At 45.1% G+C, this 13,981-nt stretch overlaps 1 protein-coding gene across 4 annotated transcripts in view; it reads left to right on the plus strand.

Annotated features, from left to right (window-relative positions):
- The window catches only part of LOC119951706 (probable E3 ubiquitin-protein ligase MID2), a 444,841-nt gene that overhangs the window by 274,121 nt on the left and 156,739 nt on the right, over positions 1 to 13,981 (plus strand). Inside the window, exon 1 of one of the 4 annotated variants that reach the window (XM_038774981.1) lies at positions 12,842 to 13,017. The exons of the other annotated variants lie outside the window; for them this stretch is intronic. The gene's annotated coding sequence lies outside the window, so the exon portion shown is untranslated. Of the gene's footprint in view, positions 1 to 12,841; positions 13,018 to 13,981 lie in introns of those variants that run through there. 4 annotated transcript variants of the gene reach the window in all.

A 13,981-nucleotide genomic window follows, 5' to 3' on the forward strand; every position in this document is an offset into this window, starting at 1 on the left:
CAGGCACGTTTTACTTCCAGCACAAAATAATAAACCTCTCCTGACATAGTAAAGGAACAAGATGCTACAAAATGTGCCAAATAAAATGTCATAAAAATGTCCTAAAGGAAAGTTGAACATGGTTCTATACTCTGCCATAAAATGAACCTCAAAGCCTCGGTGCTCATATCCCCATCAACAATTTCTAAATCCACAATTGCTGAAAAATGCATCTTGTGTGAACTTTCGTTTTTTTTCCCCCGTGAGCAGTAAAAATGATGGCAGATTGGGTGTAATTGTTGTGTAAATGATACTAAGCTACTCTCCTAGTCCATTTTCAGCCTAGCTCCTTGTATTCAACCACCGAACAGACCTAAATTAAGTATTGTTTTAAGAGGTCTGGGCTTTTTGTAACTGAGCCATCTTTTGATCTGTTACTCCATCATAGCTGGCTTACTGTGTTGGCTCCCTTTGTTTTGTATTCATCCAATTTATACTGTACTGTGGAACTATAGTAATTCAATAAGCAAGAGATTTTTAGTTGAGGAATTATTCAAATCAAAGTGAAGGCAAATGTATGATTGATCCTCTTTGTAACCTTACTTTCCTGATTTTGAGCTAATGTTGATACCAAAGAAAATCCTGAGGGCCATCAATTAAATGAAGAATATGCATTCATACCTTTCATATCTTCCGACTGTCCCAGTCCTTTACTGCAAACTCAATACTTTTGGAGCATAGTCACTGTCATAATACTTACAGTTGGCAGCCAAGGTGCACAAAGCAAGATTCCACACAGCAAGAGGAGAAACATTACGAGATGATTTGTTTTTGTTCGGACAAGGCAGGAGTAGTGAGCCTAGTCCATTGTGGGGGGTGGGTATTTTAGACCGCCTGCTCTTTCCACCGGGTTGCGTTTGTTTTGGTGGGAGGAATACTTCAGGGCACCTCAGAATAATCGTGAATCATGGAAGAAGCCTAGTCTGGAGTTGGGAACCTTTTTCATGGGTAAGTTCAAAAGGTGTTAGCAACTTCATATTTCATAATGATAACTTCAAATGGCTTTAATGTATTCAGCCCAGCATCTGATCAATATTTAAAGCATTGTAACAGATGGCCAACTATTTCCCTGCTTCAAACATTGAACAGATGGCTGAAGTCTTTGAACAATATCAAAGGTTTTGATGTAATCAGCTCTGGAGGTTTTGCTGACACAGCTCTGCAATATAACCCATTATGAATGCTTGACTGAGTTCCAAATATGAGAATGGCTTGAGTTTTGATAGTGTCACAGCAATTAAGGGCTGGTTTAGCTCAGTGGGCTAGACAGCTGGTTTGTGATGCAGAACAAGGCCAGCAGCGCGGGTTCAATTCCCGTACCAACTTACCCGAACAGGTGCCGGAATGTGGCGACTAGTGGCTTTTCACAGTAACTTCATACTTGTGACAATAAAAGGTTGTTATTATTATAAGGGGACTGAGTTTAGTTTTGTTGAGCCGCTTTATGAGCAGTTTATAGAATTACAGTATTTTGAAGCAGTTTATTGTTTATTTTGCTGGTTTTACATCCGTTAATACAGACTAAGTGTTTTTAAGTGAGGTTTTGAAGTTTTTATGAGCTTCCAAGATGATTAACATTTTTTTTGTTAAAAAGGTTCTGAATTGTTTTTATTTATTTTGACAGTTTTATCAGCATCTTAAAGACTTCCCAATATTATTATTGGGCTCCTCTGCCCATACGTGATAATGAATGAATGAGCATGGGGATACGAAGAGATATGGAGGGGCAGTGGAGGACATAAAAGGGCATGGGTTATAGAAAAGATATGGGATGGTGGGGGTTCAGAGCTATGGTGCCTAACACTCCTTGATAGAACTGAGCTGATATCACAGTAAACGGAAGCGGGCATCCTAAACTTCTGGTTTTCACATCTATCCATCTCCATTGTGGGCAGCATGGTAACACATTGGTTAGCACAGTTGCTTCACAGCTCCAGGGTCCCAGTTACGATTCCCGGCTTGGATCACTGTCTGTGGGGAGTCTGCACATTCTCCTCCTCATGTCTACGTGGGTTTCCTCTGGGTGCTCTGGTTTCCTTCCACTGGGTTAGGTGGATTGGTTATGCTAAATTGTCCTTAGTGTCCAAAAGGGTTGGGTGGGTTTACTGGGTTATGGGGCTGGGGTGGAGGTGTGGACTTGGGTAGGATGCTCTTTTCAAGGGCTGGTGCAGACTCCATGAGCCAAGTGTCCTCCTTCACTGTAAATTATATGATTCCATGATCCATTCCCTCTTTTCAGAGGTGATGCCCCCAACCCAGCTTAGCCCAGCACCATGCCATGTAAATAGTGGTGATGGGCACAGGAGGCAGGATTGCAATGTTAGGAAATGGCTCGTTTCACGATTCCTGCCACGGAGGATGAAATCCCAGGCCACAGTGTCAATTTCCGCATTTATGCTGAGAATATCCAGCTCTACCTCACCAACTCTCTTGATTCCTCCATTGTTTCTGAAGTGTCTGGCATCCAGTACTGGATAATCCTCCAACAAACTATTGAGAAGACTGAAGCCATTTGGCAGAATTCTCCAGCCATTCGCTGGTGGCAGGATTCTTTGGTCCCTCCGGCAGCCCACGGGTTTCCCGGCGTCGTGGGGTGACTTCAATAGGAAATTCCATTGACAGGGGCGGGGGCAGAGAACCGTGCCGCCAGCAAACAGCATGCCAGCTCCCACTGAAAATGAAAATGAAAATCGCTTATTGTCACGAGTAGGCTTCAATGAAGTTACTGTGAAAAGCCCCTAGTCGCCACATTCCGGCGCCTGTCCGGGGGGGCCGATACGGGAATTGAACCGTGCTGCTGGCCTGCTTGGTCTGCTTTAAAAGCCAGCAATTTAGCCCAGTGAGCTAAATCAGCCCTTGGAGTCCTCACTGCCTGAGGAGTCTAGAGAATCCCGCCCACTGTCTTTGGTCCTGTCCATTAACTCCATTCTGTGGTCATCAAATCCATCCCTCTTCCTGGAATCTGCCTGTTTGTAACCTCAGTGGCATAAATGACCCTCTGAACACTATGACCTCCATAACAATGCTAAACCCCAGCAGGGTGCCACTACCGGAGGCTGCTAACACCAGACATCGCTTTGATGTGTGGTGATGAAATCACCATGATCAGGATGGTGTCATCATATACAGGTGGCCTCACACGCACGGAGATTATGTCATCACACACCATTAAAATGTATTGTGGTTTGAGATGGAAAACACTTAATATCAAGTAAGTGAGAGATGACGAGCTGGCGATGAAAAAAACAACAACCCCGGCTTTCAATGTCCGAGTTGAATTGAGGCCGCTGAAAATGAGCAATGAAGCAAACAGTCCAATGTGGCAGGAGCCACTGTGGGAGATTTGCCGGACAATTTAGCCAAAAGTTGCCTTTCGGTGGGACCGGACGATCCACGTGGCGGTTCCAAAAAATCCCGCCCTGTGTCTTCAGTTGTTGGGATCTCCAGCTCTGGAATTTCCTCTCTTAATCCACCCACTCCTTTTCCTTTCCTTTCTCTTTTTCTTTCCTTTCTCTTTTAAGAAACTTTTCGAACCCACCTCGTTTTGTCCAGCTTTTGGTTACCTACCCCCAATATTTCCTCATATGATTTGGTGTGAAATTGTAGTTTGACAGTACTCCTATGAAGTGCTCTGGGATGCTTTAGTACATTAAAGACAGTCTGTAAATACAAATTGTTGTTGATTTCATTGTGTGACACTATGATGCCTTTGTCTATTTGCAAACTAAAGTGGCCCTTTAAGTAAAGGCTGTCTCACTGTCAGATTTCCTTTTAAACGTTGGAATTAACTGTAACATTACTATGTCCAATTCATATGTTTTCGAACCTTTTTCTCTGAAACAACGTGTGTTGTCAGTATCACTGACGGACCTGCTTGGAGAAATTGCAGGATGCAAACGAGTAAAGGAGTGAGTGGAGTTATGGTCATTAGCCCTCGGTGATTGTGTCATTTCAGCTTTGTGTGTTGATTCAGTTTCTTCGCCCTGTTTGGTTGATCCTCCTGGTCCGTTCCCGTGGTGATGCCACCAGCTCTCAATGTTTAAAATAAAAATATTCCAAAATGAAGACAGTGAAATACAAAAGAATGTTAAAGAGACATCGCGAGAACAGACGACGGGGTCATTATCACATTGCTGTTTCGATCATTGCCTTTGATAACCGTGACTATATTTCAAAAGGGTACTTTGTGGTTAGAAAACCCAGATATCATGTAATGTTTTGTATCAATGTAATTCATTTATTTTCACCATCAATTTTTTTAAAGGGGCAGTCTACTTGAAAGAACTGATTTTATTTATTATGTTGGAAAATTAGTCAAATATTATTTTTTTGTCATTTTGGAGGGTGGGTGAGATGGCAAATATGGAAGGGTTGGGTGTGAGATGGCAGGTGTGTGGAGAGGGTGGGTGTGGGATTGCAGGGTTTAGGGGGTGGATGAGAGATGTAAGGGTCGGATAGAGTGGGTGTGAGATGGGAGGGTTGGGGTGAGATGGCAGAGATGGAGGGGGTGGGTGTGTGGTGGCAGGGTTGGAATGGAAGGGTGTGAGATGGCAATGCTGGAGGGAGTGGGTGTGAGATGGCAGTAATGGAGAGGTGGGTGTGAGATGGCAGGGTTGGAGGGGGTGGGTGTGAGATGGCAGGGATTTAGGGGGTGGGTGTGAGATGGAAGGGGTGGATGTGAGATGGCAGTGTTGGAGGAGGTGGGTGTGAGATGGCAGGGGTTTAGGAGGTGAGTGTGGGATGGCAGGGGTTTGTTTAGGGGGTAGGTGTGAGATGGCAGGATTGGAAGGGGTGGGTGTGATATGGCAGTAATGGAGATGTGGGTGTGAGATAGCAGTAATGGAGATGTGGGTGTGAGATGGCAGTAATGGAGATGTGGGTGTGAGATGGCAGTAATGGAGATGTGGGTGTGAGATGGCAGTAATGGAGATGTGGGTGTGAGATAGCAGTAATGGAGATGTGGGTGTGAGATGGCAGTAATGGAGATGTGGGTGTGAGATGGCAGGGTTGGAGGGGGTGGGTGTGAGATGGCAGGGGTTTAGGGGGTGGGTGTGATGGCAGGGTTGGAAGGGGTGGGTGTGAGATGGCAGGGGTTTAGAGGTGGGTGTGAGATGGCAGGTTGGAGGAGGTGGTTGTGAGATGGCAGAGGTTTAGGAGGTGAGTGTGGGATGGCAGGGGTTTGTTTAGGGAGGAGGTGTGAGATGGCAGGGTTGAAAGGGATGGTTGTGAGATGGCAGGGTTGGATTGGCTGGGTGTGAGGTGGCAGAGTTGGAGGGGATGGGTGTAGATGGTGGAATTGGAGAGAGTTGGTGGGGGAGCCAGTGATGTTGGGGATGGGAACACTGAAACCCCGATGCCGGTGATGATGGATGAGAGTGGGGGTTCCGATGTCCATGGAGGGGAAGCCTGTTACGATTGGAGCACCTTAATTTTTTTTTTTTACTTTATCTTAGTTACACAGCCAGGGCTCAGAGTGTGGACAGAGGCGAACCCCTAATCCAGCTCTTTGCCTGCTCCAAAAAACAATTCAAATTGAATCCAATTCATGGTCCCCATAAAGGAGACATACCAGATCTGAGCCAAAAGGCTCAATCTACGCTCAATCTTAGCCAAAAGGCCGAGAAGCGATTTGGAGCACCTTAATAAGGGCACCCCGATCCCTGTGGAGCCAGGCTTGCTGGCATCTTTCGGCCCCACCCCTCAAGAATAACAGCACAAAGTGCCAGAAGATCTGGAAAAGTTCTGGAAAGAAAGCCTGGCCATGTTGATTTTCAGTCAGAACCTGGCATGTTGCCATTTTGGGGGGAAATTCTGCCCAGTATGTAAAACTGGCAGCCGATCTGAAATCATGTTGCATACCATTTCCCGAGATGACATTCTGTTTTAAGATTTTTATTTTTATTTGAAGCCTCCTATTTATTTTCTTCAACCAACTACAGACTGTTAATAGTTGTGTGATATCTTGGCAAATTATATGTAAGCTTCTGCATGTAACTATGGATGTTCAAGATTCAGTTACCAGCTGCTCTTCCCTCCAATATAGCTCTGAGGGTAGGGACTGAACCCTCCCTATCAGCGCTTTTGAAGCAATTGTCAACCCTCCCCAAATGTTGCCCTTTCGTAAAGACACTCATTGCATCCGATTGAAGGTTCTTGTCAATTCATGATTGCAAAAAAGATAACAGTCTGTGGGAATCTCTACAAGTATCCAATGGAGGGAGTGTACATTCATTGGCAGCAAGCCCTTGATTTCCACATTATTCTGTTCTTGTGTGCATTCCCTGTTGTTTCTGCCAGTTTTCATGGAATAATGATGGTGAATGCTGCCGTTTCATTCTCATTAACACAGTAAAATGTGACCCTCGAGATTATTGTCTTGGGGTACACAGGCAGAATTTTATTTTGCTATTTAAATTTAGTTTGCAACTGTCAGTTGTTGCAGGAGCCAGAGAGCGACACAGAGGAATGGAAATCTGTTGCAGATTCAGCTCATGAATGTTCTTGCCAATTAATACTGGAATATGTCTGCATTGAATGAGCATCAGAGCGCATCCCTCCTTGCTCCTAACCAGGAAGGTCTAAGTCACATATGTGCTGGACTATTAGTTTAGAATTCAGGGCATTGTTCTGGCCAAGCGGACATTGGACTGAGCCCAGTTTTATCCTATTTTATAAAAATAAATTTAGAGTACCCAATTTTTTTTTCCAATTAAGGGGCAATTTACCGTGGCCAATCCAGCTACCCTGCACATCTTTGCGTTGTTGGGAGTGAGACCCATGTAAACACAGGGAGAATGTGCAAAGCCAGTTTTATCCTATATCGAAGCACCATCACTGCTACAAGTGAAATATGCTGCTGTCACATATTATAGATCCACTCTCAAAACTCAATGAATGTCAATTAGGAGTTACTCGTCAATTGAGCATGATTTAAATTGGGGGGCAGGGGAAATCTCGATTCAGGCAACTGAGTACTTCAAAATGCCACCACCCTTGCTGCAGGAGAGAGCGCTTAGTTTGTGCAGACATGCAACACAGCCCTGTGCAGCCAAGGTGAAGCAATGTCGGGCTTTGTGTAAACAAGACCTTAACTGACTGGCAAACACCGGGAACTATAAATTCAACTAATCAGCATTAATTAAAGGCATGCTAACACCACCTCTGAATAAATGACTTGTCAAAGTCATTAATTCGGAATCAGCCAACCGCTGAAAGACGTTGGGCTGAAATAGAAACAGGACCACGTGTTTGAAAAGAAATTCCAAACAAACCACTTCTGAGTGGAATTGATTTTTGCAGATATCAGAAATATATAGCAGCGAATTTACTTCAAATCTCATAACCTCTTCTGCCACTACCTTAATTAGGTGGCTGTCTTGTTGTCCCTTGTTAATGTGAAACTAGTTCAACAAGTCAAAGCCTATCCCAAACAAAAGTTTTCATTTTATAATTTCCATAAACCTGCACTTATCAGTAGGCACCGGCTGTGCCAGAGAGGTCTGTTACCTGGGAAACTTACAAGTAAAACATCCTTTGCACTTACCCCTTTCTTTCCAAAAGTACCCCTCCCTCTTCCTTAGGGTCTGCCCATGGTTGGGTAGTTGGCCAGGGGAGATTCCCTTCTCATTTAAAGGTCCATGTGTCTGAAATCGCCGTTGCAAAGTTCACTTATGCTTTTAAAATCATGAAACCGGCACCGAGGCTGCTGAAGGAGTGAGCGGGGTATGGAAAGTGTGCAACATCGCCATAGTTGTGCCTCTGTCCAGGGGCTATTGCCAGGGCTGGGGGAGGATGGAGTAGTGGGGGGGATGGCCGGCTGTGGGGGTGGGGGGGGCACCATTGCTGTAGCCTGCAAGGTAGCCATGCAGCTGTGCATGCCACTGACTGCCCACTGTGAACTTAGGCCATAATTCTAAAGGATGTCCCCCCCAGGTCAACTTACTGAAATGAAAAATGAAAATCGCTTATTGTCACGAGTAGGCTTCAATGAAGTCGCCACATTCCAGCGCCTGTCCGGGGAGGCTGGTACGGGAATCAAACCAAGCTGCTGGCCTGCTTTAAAAGCCAGTGATTTAGCTCAGTGAGCTAAACCAGCCCTCTGGGAGCTAGGTGCCCTCTGGCCCCAGCCATCCCATCAGCGGGATGGATGCGCTCCAGTGCAGCCAGTGCCATTTTGGTGGCTAGGATGGCATGTGTAGGGATTGAAGTGTGTACATGTGGCTGCAGCTTGTCAGCTTCCCAAATGTCAATCATGGACCCGGCGAACCTGCACCGTTTTTCATTGGATTCAGTTGTGTTCCATGTTGTGCCAGTGCTAGCCCCTCCATGGTCGCTGAATCTTTCCAGATGCGGCACCAGTTTTGCTGTCGTGGAAGTCCACGAATCCTGCCATGGCATCAACACTTAGTCTCTGGAATGGAGGATCCCACCCAATGTCTCTAATATGAGTTTGTCATCTGTTTAGTGTTTTGAGTAGGTGGTTTGAAAATTAACAAAATACAGACTGGACACACATTTACTGATATTTTTAAAGAACAGCAGTCCACTTACAATACCTGATGATTTTTAAGGTTTCCAGCTCATTTCCCATCTGCAGCAAAGAAGACATCAGAAACAATAATCCCACCATCCCCTGCCGCTGCCAATGTTAGCAAAGCAAATGACGGTATTTTAAATAGGCCACACTGCTGAGTTTAGCTTTGGCATTTAGTTTCGCATTTAGCTTTGAGATTCCAAGTGGAGATCAGGTAGGTTCTTGCAGGAATGGACTGCATAGGAACAATCTTTTGAGGTAATATTTGTTTTTTCAAACAGTTGGAATAAGTATCTTTTCCTCTTGGTCTCCAAAGATGCATAGAGGATTCTATCCATTTGAAATAATTTTTGTTCAATGTCTTAGATTTCCATTATCCATTACATACCATATCCTGTCTGCTAACGGGCAAACGGTTTAAAAACGTGGATTGTATGACCCGAATGGTAGAAGCACATGATCTGACTCTCCCTCACTTCTATTTGTTGAATGAACTGAAATCAGGGATTCAGCACGGGTGGCGGGGGATGGAATTGTCACAACATGACATTACACATGAGCATCCAAACTCATTATGCACCCAAGCCAAGCTAAGAATTTGCAATAAGAGTAATTTGCAACCAAGCCAAGAGAAAATCCTTGTGCTGAAATTTGATAGACACCTAACCAACAATGGAAGCAGTCTGGCCTCAATACCCAATCCCAGAAATACATGAACCAACTGCCACACAGCATTCTATTGGGGTGTTTAATCTATTTGTATTTTCCAAGAATGCATTCTACAATCTTTAGCATCTGTGTAAAGTGAAGCAATGCATCAACATGAAGGTCAGAGGAAGAGAATGCACAATTGATTGGTAGCACTCTTGAGTCAGAAGGTTATGAGTTCAAGTCTCACCCCAAGACTTGAAGCCACAAATCAAGCTTGACATAATCTTCTTTTGAAGAAGAGCAGGGAAGTTATCCATAGTCAATGTGTATTCATCAATCAACATCACTAAAATAAAAAGGTTATATGATCATATTCCCATTTCTGTTTGTGACAGTTTGCTGTGTGCAATTTGGCTGTTACTTTTCCTACATTACAACAGTCAGCAGTGAATTACAACTTCTAAAGAATTTCATTAGTTTTAAAGCACTTTAAAACATCCTGAAAGTGTGATAGGTGTAATAGAATCATAGAATCCATTCGTCCCATCAAAGTCTACACCAACCCTCTGAAAGAGCACCCTAACTAGGCCCATTCCCCCACGCTATGCCTGTAACCCCATAACCCCACCTAACCTTTGGACACTATGGGAAATTTAGCATGACCAATCCACCTAACCTGCACATTTTTGGACTGTGGGAGGAAACCCATGTGATCACGGGGAGAACCGTACAAACTCCACGCAGTCATTCATGCCAGAATTGAACGCGGGTCCTTGGAGCTGTGAGGCACCAGTGCCACCATGTCGCCCTACAAATAATATAAATACACACCTGTCTATCTGCCTGTCTGAGAGCTGTATAATGGGAGTGTGATATAGCTCTGATACAGCATTAAATCTGAATGCGTTGATGAGTATAGCATAAACAGAGAGTTTAAACTAAGGCTTAGAAATAAGAAAGACATATTACAGAATGTTATAACAGGAAGCTTCATGTGCATAGGCTGATAGATGAATAGATGTTTCTTACATAACAGTAACACATTGCGGAATTCAAATGGTAATTGTCCTGGTTTATCCGATGTGTGACACCAACTACCTAATCTTCTATCCTGTGTATAATATCACCTACCTGAGTGTTATCCTGTGTGTAATGCATTCTACTCTATTCAGTGCTCAATTTGTGCTGCATATGCTCTGGCCTCTGCATCGCACGTCAATCTTTGTGCTATCCTGTAAGCAGCAGCTATAACCAAAGAAATATTGTGTGTAAAATATGTTCTGTCCTGTGTATTGTCCTTTGTCAACTCGGCTTATTCAATTTGCAATCCTGTGTGCACAGTACTAAGCTGCCCTGTGGCTACTTGTTGAATTCCTTTAATGTCCAGGCTCAAGTACAAAAAAGTCGTTAAGTGGGGTACTGGAGTCAAAAAATCCTAGAATGGTTACAGCGCACAAGGAGGCCATTTGGCCCAATGTGTCTGTGAGGCTCTCTTAAGAAGCAATTCAAATCCAACTGTATCATGGTTTATGTCACCTCTTGAGGGCAGGATTAGGAAGAAGAAGAAACTAAAATGGGAAGAAAATGAACCACTTGGCTCAACAGGCAGCTGCTACCATCTTGTTTCAGTTCACAGTACAAAATGGTGACAGATGTAGGAAGTACTAATTTGGCTCAGACTTTGAATCAAGAAGATTGTGGTATTAAGCCAGGCAATCTGGGGTAGTGCAGAAGTAATGCTGTGTTATTAAAAGTACTGCCTTTAACATAGTGCGGCCTGTTTAGCTCAGTTGGCTGGACAGCTGGTTCATGATGTAGAGCAAGTGTGGGTTCAATTCCCATACCACCTGAGGTTATTCATAAAGGAGCCTCCTCAACTGTGATACTCGGGTAAAATCACCACCAGTCTACTCTCCTCAAATCGGAAAGCAGCCTATGGTCAGCTGGGACTACCTGTCTTTAGAGTGAGGTTCTTTCTGTTGGGTTATTGTAAATGATCTCATGACACTCCTTTATAGTAGGGCGTTCTCTCTGTCCTCACCAGCATTTATATCTCAGTGCTGCTTATAGAACTTTGCAGCATGCAACTTAGTATTTATTTTTCTACATGACCATCACGATACTGAACAGTAATGTTCTAGGGGCTGATTTAGCTCACAAGGCTAATCGCTGGCTTTTAAAGCAGACCAAGCACGCCAGCAGCATGGTTTGATTCCCATACCAGCCTCCCCGGACAGGTGCCGGAATGTGGCGCCTAGGGGCTTTTCACAGTAACTTCATTGAAGCCTACTCGTGACAATAAGCGATTTTCATTATTTCATTATTTTTCATGTTGGACAGCTCAGTTTGTCTTGGGTAACTTGTCTCTCACACTTATGATACAATTTCCAAGCCAATTGCATGAGTTTTCTGCTGGTGTTTTCTTTTGTTATTGCTTGGAACCTATGGTTCTCATATGTGTTTATTTTTGAGTTCACCTCGAATAGTCTCCCTTGGCTGAGCACACTCCTGCTTCTGGGCTACAGTTATATGAGCACCTAGACATAGACACAGGATTTACAGTGCAGAAGGAGGCCATTCAGCTCATTGAGTCTGCAGTGGCCCTTGGAATGAGCACCCCACTTCAGCCCATACCTCCGCCCCATACCCGTAATCCAGCAACCCCACCCAACTCCTTTGGACACTAAGGGCAATTTAGCATGGCTAATCCTCTAACCTGCACATCTTTCGACAGTGGGCGACAACCGGAGCACCCAGAGGAAGCCCACGCAAACATTAGGAAAAGTGCAGACTCCGCAGTGACCCAAGCCCGGTAACGAACTTGGGACCCTGGCGCTGTGAAGAGACAGTGCTAACCACTGTGCTAGCGTCCTGCCACTAAAGTGAACCCGTTTACTGTTTAGGCTCATACTTATGCATCAAAAAAACTCTTACATCATGGGGAGGGGGATATTGCATTTGAGTTTGACCCTGTCCTCACTAACTCTCCAGAAACACATCCTTTGTAACAGATGTAACTACACAGCAACCTGACTGTTTTCCCCCCTCCTTCATCTCGGCATCCTCAAGCAGATGTCTGCGGTCAGCGGTCGTCCCAATACTCTGGTGGAGGGCGGGAACTCCGAACTCACACAAAATTGAGCCTGGGATCTTCTGATCCATTGTATACCGAAGAGTTACCATCCCACCCAGCAGAACACCCCCACCCCCTCTCTCTCCTTCCCTCCCCATTCATCCTCTGCAATGTGTAAATGAGAACAGAGATCCCCAACCCTGCAAGAGTTAAATAGTCAGGAGTTGTTGCTGGCCCATAAAGAGGCCAGCTGTTTTTAAAATCATGGGAAGAAAAGCGGGGGTTTGAGTGAGCCTTCTCCAGTGTCGTCAGCCTATTGTAGTCAGGAGGTCAATTAGATTAACCGTGTGAGACGGTGGTCACGGCCGCTAACAAGTGCTTTCTTGTAGCTCTTCCACTCCATTTACACGGGAGAGCAGAGAGGAAATGCTCACCCCCCCCCCCCCCCCCCCCCAATGCTCTAGCGCGCCAGTAAATCGTGCAGCTCGCTCTCTCTTTGTGTCAGTGAGGTAAAGTGGGAGGAGTTGTTTTCCTGCAATTGTGTCGCTTTCGAAGTTGGACATCGGAATCGCGGCTCAGTGTGCTGCTGTCAGGACGCAGAGCGGCTGCTTTGCTGCTGCCACATTCCTCCTGGGTTGGCAGTTTCTGTGCAGTTTGTCTTCACCCCCCCCCCCCCCCATCCACGATGACAGGACAGTCAGCCGCATACCAGAGTCAGCTGGTAAGTAACCCCTCCCACCAGGGTCTTCGTGGGCACCTGGTTTCATTCCTATTTATGTGTCAGCCTTTTGTTGTTGTTGAGAAGAAGTGTGTGTGTGTGTGTGTGTGTGTGTGTGTGGGGAGAGGGGTGGGCGGCAAAAGACCAAGAGAGAAATTACTGAAGACTTGCGACTGAACAGAGGCGGGCAGAGCTCAGTTTCAGAAGTGCCTTCCTCCTGCAGCCAAGACTTGTCCTGCTGTCAGTCGATCTTGGTCTCCAGATACGTGCTGCCTTTTCATTGAGAAAATATGCCAAGTGTTTCAGGTTTCCAGCTTTCAATTGTGGTTTGACAGGTTCTTTTTAGAAAAATCGGGAAAAAAGAGACTCCAGCATGCCAGTACAGTATTGACAGTGATTTGATCCTAATTCTGCTGCAGAAACTTTAAAGTATGCCACACTTCCGTTAATACTCTCCTGAGGTCCCTGTGCTGATCAAAGTGCACTATGCAATAAAGTGCACTATGCAGCTCTTTAAGTTAAGATATGACCCCCCCCCCCCCCCCCCCCCATTCTCGACCTCTTGGCTAAGGTCAAGCCCTTGATGAGGTGCAATGTCTTTTCTTGTCAGCTTGGCTCTTGTATGTCTCTCTTGTGGAGACCATGAATTGGATTCAGTTTGAATTGAGGACTTGCCCTGTCCACTCTACGCACTGGTTTTGTAACTCGAAAGGCATAACATTTTTAAAAAATGCTTGCCCCCTATTTTTGTTCCAATCCAGCTGTACATAACGGAGCTCTTGTTAGTTATTAGAATTGGCGCTGATTGCGAGTGGCTGCTGTGTTATCTGTGGCTTCATTGACAAAAGTCCGTTGTTTGCCGGCTCCCCTGTCCCGTTCGCGTGTCTGCTCCTTTCAAAGGGCCACAGTGAGAGTGGGGGCGGTGTGAGTGGGGGGTGGGGGGGGCACATACAAAGTCATTATAAGA

The sequence above is a fragment of the Scyliorhinus canicula genome, chromosome 17 (genome assembly GCF_902713615.1).
Source record: "Scyliorhinus canicula chromosome 17, sScyCan1.1, whole genome shotgun sequence".
Lineage (NCBI taxonomy): Eukaryota > Metazoa > Chordata > Chondrichthyes > Carcharhiniformes > Scyliorhinidae > Scyliorhinus > Scyliorhinus canicula.